The 7,509-nt window shown below is 40.0% G+C and overlaps 1 long non-coding RNA gene across 2 annotated transcripts in view; it reads left to right on the top strand.

The window, feature by feature from the left end:
* The window catches only part of LOC132972688 (uncharacterized), a 29,774-nt gene extending 22,483 nt beyond the window's left edge, over positions 1–7,291 (top strand). For both annotated transcript variants that reach the window (XR_009672932.1, XR_009672931.1), the window contains 3 exons: positions 1,422–1,498; positions 2,715–2,750; positions 5,151–7,291. This is a non-coding gene — a long non-coding RNA (uncharacterized LOC132972688). The remainder of the gene's footprint in view (positions 1–1,421; positions 1,499–2,714; positions 2,751–5,150) is intronic.
* Positions 7,292–7,509: the final 218 nt, after the last annotated feature.

Here is a 7,509-nt window from a genome sequence, read left to right as displayed (position 1 = left end):
GCCGTGTTCTCTCTAACAGAGACAGATCCTCCCGCCACCGTCTCCCTGCCCACCAGATAAAACTACCCACACTCCCCTCTTACCACCCTTTTCATCTTGCGTTTTCCCAGCGGCGGTCCTCTTCCTTCTTTATGTTCTGTCCCTGTGTTTCTTTTTCACTCAGATTTCAAAATGTTTTGCTTTTCTTTCAAAGATTTCACCCTTTCATTATTTTGTAGTTTCTACGATTTAGTCTCATTAGACAAGCTTTAGCTCCATTTGTCCACGGGTAGACACTGTGAACTGTACACAACAACAAGAGGCCATTTTTAGTCTACCTGCTTGAATGTTTGTGTTTTTGTGGACACGTTTTTTTGTGCCTGTTTGTCTTGTAAAACATCGTTAGCCTCTTTGTGTAGGGGCCATGCAAATTGGACAGTTAAAGAAGCGCCACGTTGGATTTATGTTCCTGTGCAGCCCTTTAACAGGGGCTGTGCTCCTGCTTTATGTGTCCTGGTGGGGTTGGGGGGCAAGGGCTTACCACAGGGGTCACATTCATCACAGCTCTATATTATAAGATTGGTCCAGATGTCTGTCCTCATTACTGCTCTGAAAGTGAAAACATTCAAATGTATGAGAGTTAACCAGCCCCTCACACATGAACACGTTCAAAATGACACTGTAAGAAAGCTGAAGAGAATTTCTGTGCAATGCATGTATGATTTATGTAAAACATTTTGAGACCTCTCAATGCATTTATTTAATTTTAAAGGATCAGATCACCCAAATTACTGACAAAACATATCTCCCTCACTCAGAGATATCTAGCCATGCAAATAGTTTTGGTTTTATTTGCCCACATAGAATTTAAGTCACATAGTTTATTACTGCAACAACGATTTCATCATCAGTTGTGGTCAGTTGCATCCATTGCACATCCCTCCCTTTCTTCCACTGTTCTATAAAGACAAGAAAAATAAAATTTAAACACAATATTCAAAAGCCAAAATCTTCTTGAAGAAGTCGTTTTTTTTCCATTGCTCTAATGATCTCAAATTTAAAGAATTAGTCTCTATTAAAAATGTAAATGAGATGTTTTACAAATGAACACATATTAGTTGAGTATAAAAGTAAACCTCATTCTTTGTTCTTGAAGCCCCAGGCCCCCTTATGAGCTGGAAAAAACATTGTTTTGGCAGCCTGAACCTCATGGCTAACTATTTAATCTAACAGAAAGCAGGTTTTAAACTCATATCAGGTTTCAGAAGTCCACTTCCTAATATGCATCACAGCAGCGTCTTGGGGACCCTGACTGTAAAACTGTTTTATAAGTATAAAGAGCAGTGGAGGAATCCACAAAAGAAGAGAGATAAACCTGTTTTTGGGGGAAAGATTATGTGTAAAAAATGACATTTTTTCTTTTGCTTGTTTTTACTTTACAGACTCTGTAAAGTCCTCACCCAAAGAATGGAAAAAGCCAGAAAAATGAAAATATCAGACTGCCGCAGTTTGGCTTCAGGTTTGGGCCCTGTCAACGACACAGCCACACAAACACACACACACACACACACACACACACATTACAAGCATTAGACCCGATTTCCTCTCCAGTGTGTCTCCGGTGTGTGTGTAGGGACATTCTCACAGAGGTTGTAGCATCAGGCGCCCTCTCACAGGACCAAAGGCAGCGAGTCCATTAAATACACATGAGAGTCTAATTAGGGCCCCCCTCGTGCAGCGGGCTTGGCGGTAGGAGTCATTGGGGAACAACACTGCCATGGACCCTGACACTGGGAGAACACGCTCAGCAAATTAATAAAGAATGACCAAGAAGTGCGTCTGTGACTGACTGGGACCTCTGCCTCCTCCTCGGAGGCAAAAATGTTCAGTGCTGATTGCTCTCATTAAATTTGTTATAGTGATATAATTATGAAAATATGTCACTGGGAAAATGGGATGGCTCTTGGTGTGTGGTTAGTTTGCATACTATGGTAAATTTGATATGAATGTTTAATATTTATGTGGTTCATGTGACCTTTAAATACGACCAGGGGAGTAGGAGTTGTTGAGTATGTATTTTAGTTTGCTGCCTCATTTTCCCCTAATTCTCTGGTAAATTTCAAACTATAACTCATCCCAGTTGTGATCTTTAAATGACTGATAGTCAACCGTCCCGAACAAAACGTATCATTGTGCTAATTTGTTCTGAACTCAAGCAAGACAAGACACTCAACCATATTTCCCATTCTAATTAGCTTGATAATAACGTTGGGTGAATTATTGCAGTCTTGTTATTCGGGACAAAAGTCTTTCCTCTGCTGCGTGTCAGATGAGATATTAGTGCGGACGTAATTCTTATGCTGGCAGCAGCACGGTGACTGATATTTTTTAAATTACACCTCCTTGGGCAAAGTATTCGGAAATACTTTGCAGATGGGGAATACATCACCAAATGGTTTGGAGAAAATGAGGGACATCAGGGTGTGATTATACTGATGAAAATGTCTTCTTTCCAGAGGGACATGAGTGATGTTGTTAACAACAGACTAATAGATAGATAGATAATTATAAGAAATGTCCTTTTTTGCATAAATGTCCATCCCCCTGTTGGCAGCCGATAAAGGTTTAAGACTATGGCTCGGTCTATATCAGATTTGAACATCCTTAGACAACCATTTTTACATTTCCTCTTTGCAACACTGCTCAAGCTAATTCAGATTTTCCCTTTTCTCCAGACTGAGACCAGGACTCTGACTCAGCAAACACTGAAGGTCAGTGACCTTGTTGTGAAAGCATTAATGTTCTACATTTTTATCATTTCACAAGTCAAATTTTAAACTATTTGACAAGTGTGTGAAGTCACTAAAGGTTGTGAACATACAGAGAATAACCACCTGAATGTAACAGCTGCCTCATGCATTACAGAGTTGTACAGCATTTTTCAGTTCATTGTTTTGTGCTCCCTGAAGCTACTACTTACTTTTTAGCTCTTACTGCAAACATGGTGCTGTGCATAGACGTGCAGAATTATTCAGCTAATAATCTCTTAGAAATGTAAATTGCATGCTAAGCACCAAAACACAGACAACGTCAGCAAAAATCTTCTAGCATGTTATCGCATTTTGAAGTAAAAAATTAAAAATGGGGCTAATCATCGAACAATGCTGCTTCCACCTCAATTCAAAATGTTGACTGTATGTTAATAATGATATGCTGTGTTAGTCCTGAATCTTTCACTCGACTTTATGCCAACCGCAGTCTTACAAATCACGTAATGCCGTGACTGGTAATGCTGCCTATATGTTGCCATACAGCACTCTCCAACCTCGGTGTCTGAACCTTTAACCCACCTCAGAGCTGCAGTCAGTCTGTTGGTGACCTTCCTCACTGGAGTCCTTCTTGTAAACTCATTCAGTTCTTCAGAATGGCTTGCTTTGCTGGGTGGATTTACACATGTGCTTTTCTCTATCTGTGGGTAGTGTGATTGTTTTTTAACTAAAGGGATCATTCGAGATTGCTTGTTGATTTCACAGTTAGGATCTTTTTTGTTGATCTGTTCAAAAAAAGCAACATTTAATCCACTTTGATTCCTTGTTGTAAGACTTTAGAATATCTTAAATGTCAAGATAAATAAGTACTTTTTAAAGGCACTATAGTGAGACATGTGCATGACTCAACTGTACAGCCTTCCCCCACCTTTGTCCCCTCACTGCTCCGCTCTGCTTTGTGTTTCCTGCTGTGACAGCTCTGGCCTTTAGGCTCAGCAGTGATATCACTTGTGCTTCACATTTTCACACAAGCTTAGTTAACATCATTTCATTGAGTGTCTGTCGCAGTGACTGACGGATGTTTTGACACTCTACCTCACCTCTAGCTCTACCTCATCGTTTAAGGGCTTACTTACAATAGCACAATACTAAAAATGTCAGCAGCTCAATTTAACTTTATTGGTTTTAAAGCCGATGGCTAAGGGTATTTTTATGGCACGCGTACTTAAATATCATACAGTGAGATAGTGCTGTCTAAATTGTATTGTACATTATGAGTACAAGGCGGCACCTACACTGGAGAATGTGAAGCACACTCTTTATGGTGCACAATTTAAAATAAATGTATGTGCAGATAATGTACTTATCCTCATTTGTGGACCATTGTGTGCTCACACATGTGTGAAACGGCCATTTTGGCCAAATGGCAAACATAACAGACGCTTTCTGTTTACCTTATAATGCCAATACATCTGACACATGCTTCTTCCTAGCGTGGCTGTGTGCTGCACATTTACTGAACTTTAACCCACATCACTGGCCAGTGAGCCATATTCTAACACCATTATGCACGTTTTGGCTTCCAATAATAATGTACTACTTTAGTTTATTATACCATATCTTAAATTACAATATAATAGGGCTCTTTTGTTTTAGATAAACCTGACACTTTCAGAAGGTTACAGCCACTTCTGGGGAAAGTTTGTGTGTCTAGATAGTTCTGCACATTTTGTAATAACGGTTTTAAATCTAGCCTCTGTTCTTTCACGTCATTTAGGATTATATTTGAGTCTTTCTGCCAATGTGTAATCCATCTGACTGCAGTATTACATCGGCCGTGACTTATTGAATGACCCCGCAGGAATCAGACTTCTTGTAACTAGCAGTGAAACAAGATTGCCCGACATAATCCCCTAAAAACAATCCCAAATGCCACAAAGCAGACTCCGTTCCATTCCCCCACAACACGTTGAACCTTTGAGAACTCCGATTCCCAGCGTACCCAAAATGAATTACGTTGTGGATTATCATGTAATTATGGATCTTTCCATAGTCTGATAGAGCAGGAAAATTGACTTCTGAATATTTCATAATGCATGGCACCATCTTTGTTGAGGAAATTATTTCGGGGAAGCATGCTCATTTGCAGAATGGAAAGGTTCAGAGCGAGGCGCCAGAGAGCAGTAATTGGAAATCTCCAGTGAGTCAAAGGAGTCATTCATAGATGAGCATATCTACTCGATAGCCTCTCATTCAGTGCACCATCAATCCTCCGTCAGACACCCAAAACCTATCTATTGCCATCCAAACCTAACAAACCGTTGTTATATATGTCATAGGTGACACACAGATACCACACATACACATACAATTTGACCTTACGTGCACTTCCTTTTCCTACAGATGAGCCTAGTAAGCTGACGGCCACAGCCAAGAAAATGGTAATTACTGCTCAGACTCACCTGTGACTTTGAATTTAAATGCAATATTGTGCCATTTATTAAAGCAAACATGCAGTCTTAAGGAAGGTAAGTGAAGGTAAGACCCAGAGACAAGTCCTGGTACCAGCATCAGACACAGCATGGTGACAAAATATCAACATTACCAGGGAAAACAAAACAACTTAAGCTTGGATAAATGACACACTTTATATGAACACTCTGACTGAGATGTAAAAGAACAATTTTGTCGCCTCTAGAAAACATATGCAGAAGTGCCAGCTTTGAAAAATGTCATCTTTAAAAGGCAAATCTAAATGTCAGAGAGACAGATACTTTACACATAGAGACCGCTGCCTTCTGGGCCTAACACAGAAAAGGCGTGAGAATAATATTTTTTCCCAGTTGAAATGAACTGCAATTACCCAGCATCAAGCATACAAAGCTCACACTTACATAGCCTGGAGACGAGCGCAATCAGAAAGAACAGGGAGAAGAATGGGGTTTTATGTCACAGAGAAAAATAGAGACTTTACTTTGTAACAGTGTGCAACATGCTGCTGAGATGTTATGAAGTGTAATGAATTTACAGATAAACACATGACATTCTTACTCAACAGAAAACATTTCTATGATTGTTTTTTTTCTCATTTTTGTAATTTTCTAATAAATGAAAAATGTGAAAGTATTCTCATTTGATGCTTCCAAAATGTTCATATACATATGTTGCCTTTTCTTTTTTTCCAATTTTTGTTTTCTTTTGCTCCGGTGTCAGAGAAATAAAAACCCCCCTTTCCACCAAGCGGTCCGGTCCAGTTCAGTTCGGTAGTGTACCCATTATTGGCATTTGTACCGTCAAAAGTTGGGAATGGTATCAAAATAAGGGATCTGTACCGTCCTACTTTTTGGTACCCTTCTGTTGGGGTGCCGATCTGACCCTTAAGGGTCCCTTGTTTACTGTGTCCTGTTTTTCTTCTTCGTTGAACTTAATTAACACTTGGCTACACTGAGTTGGGCTGCTAAGATGTCATACTATTACAGAGCTGACGCGGCTAGCTCCATCTGGCTTACACTCCGCTTACCAAATAAGGGTACAGTTGGCTGTGGAAACACAAGCAAATTCAGGGTGTACCGAACTAAATTGTACCGAACCAAACTGGACTGCTTGGTGGAAACGGGGCTAAAGCGTTTCAAAGATGTCAGCTCACACTTAGCGAGAAGAGCCTATTCAGAAGTCATGCATGCTCTTAATGGTTATAATGGGTTTGTGATCAAATAAATGCAGGTACCAACTGTGATCATTCTTAAACATTTACAAACAATATTGTAAAACTACACAAATGATCCCCATTAGGACATATTTTAAATTATTAAAATAATGTTATACTATGTCTTACCAATTTCCTCTTTACACACCAACCTCTAATTCATTATTGCTGTTTACAAATACATGAATAAACATGAATATGTTGTTGCAACCTAATAGTGTAGTAACCATTTATAAAATTGTGCTTCTGATTGTTAAATCTAAGAAGTGAGTCCCAGAATATATTGTGATGAGGACTGGAAAGATCCCTGTGGTTATACCATAAATCAAAGTTCACTGGACTTTCAAGACGTTTCAGAAGATGACATTTTGAGTTTTTTCAACCTTACTCTTGTTTGGAAGTTAGTGCGCGTGCAACTTCTTGTGTGATTGAGCAGACTTTATTTGTGCGGGGGCGAGTGTTTTGTTTTTTTTGGCACGGGGTCACAACTCCTGCCCAGCGGAGAGCCCAGATAAAGCAAGTGGAGCAGCAAGCCCTGTTTAGGTCTAAATTTTGCATGCTGGTGAATGTCAGGCTCATGAATAAGCAAAGCACGGATCCAAGCCCTCTTTGCTCCTCAGTTTGTTTTGAAGTTTGGCAGTATGGCAAATGTCGAGACTTCTCAGTGGGGAGTACCAGCGGAGGCCTGATTGGGTGGATTCAACCTTATTTTAATCATCAGTTGAGTTCATGCAGGTAAAAGGCTAAACAAAGAGCGGGAAAAAAAAGAGGAACCAAAAGATTGATATGGAAGAAAACTGAGGTGTGAGCAGAGATGACGACAGAGGTGGAGAAGAGGTAAAAAAAACGAGGACAGTGAAGACAGTCGGCTCCTTGTTTCCTCTGTCCTAGGTCATGTGTTTTGAAATAACTGTTTGAGGTCATGTGTCAGGTCAGGATGAGCTAATCTTGACTCTGTGACAAGAGGGCACCTTCAACCCACGGGGCATTTAGGTTTCTCTTCAACCCGACTGAGAACCACCGGGCTCTTCTCTTAGCATGTAAATGAGACGGGAA

Source organism: Labrus mixtus, chromosome 1, assembly GCF_963584025.1.
Source record: "Labrus mixtus chromosome 1, fLabMix1.1, whole genome shotgun sequence".
Classification (NCBI taxonomy): Eukaryota; Metazoa; Chordata; class Actinopteri; order Labriformes; family Labridae; genus Labrus; species Labrus mixtus.
The sequence above is the reverse complement of the archived record's forward strand: the minus strand, read 5'-3'. Positions and strand labels throughout refer to the sequence as shown.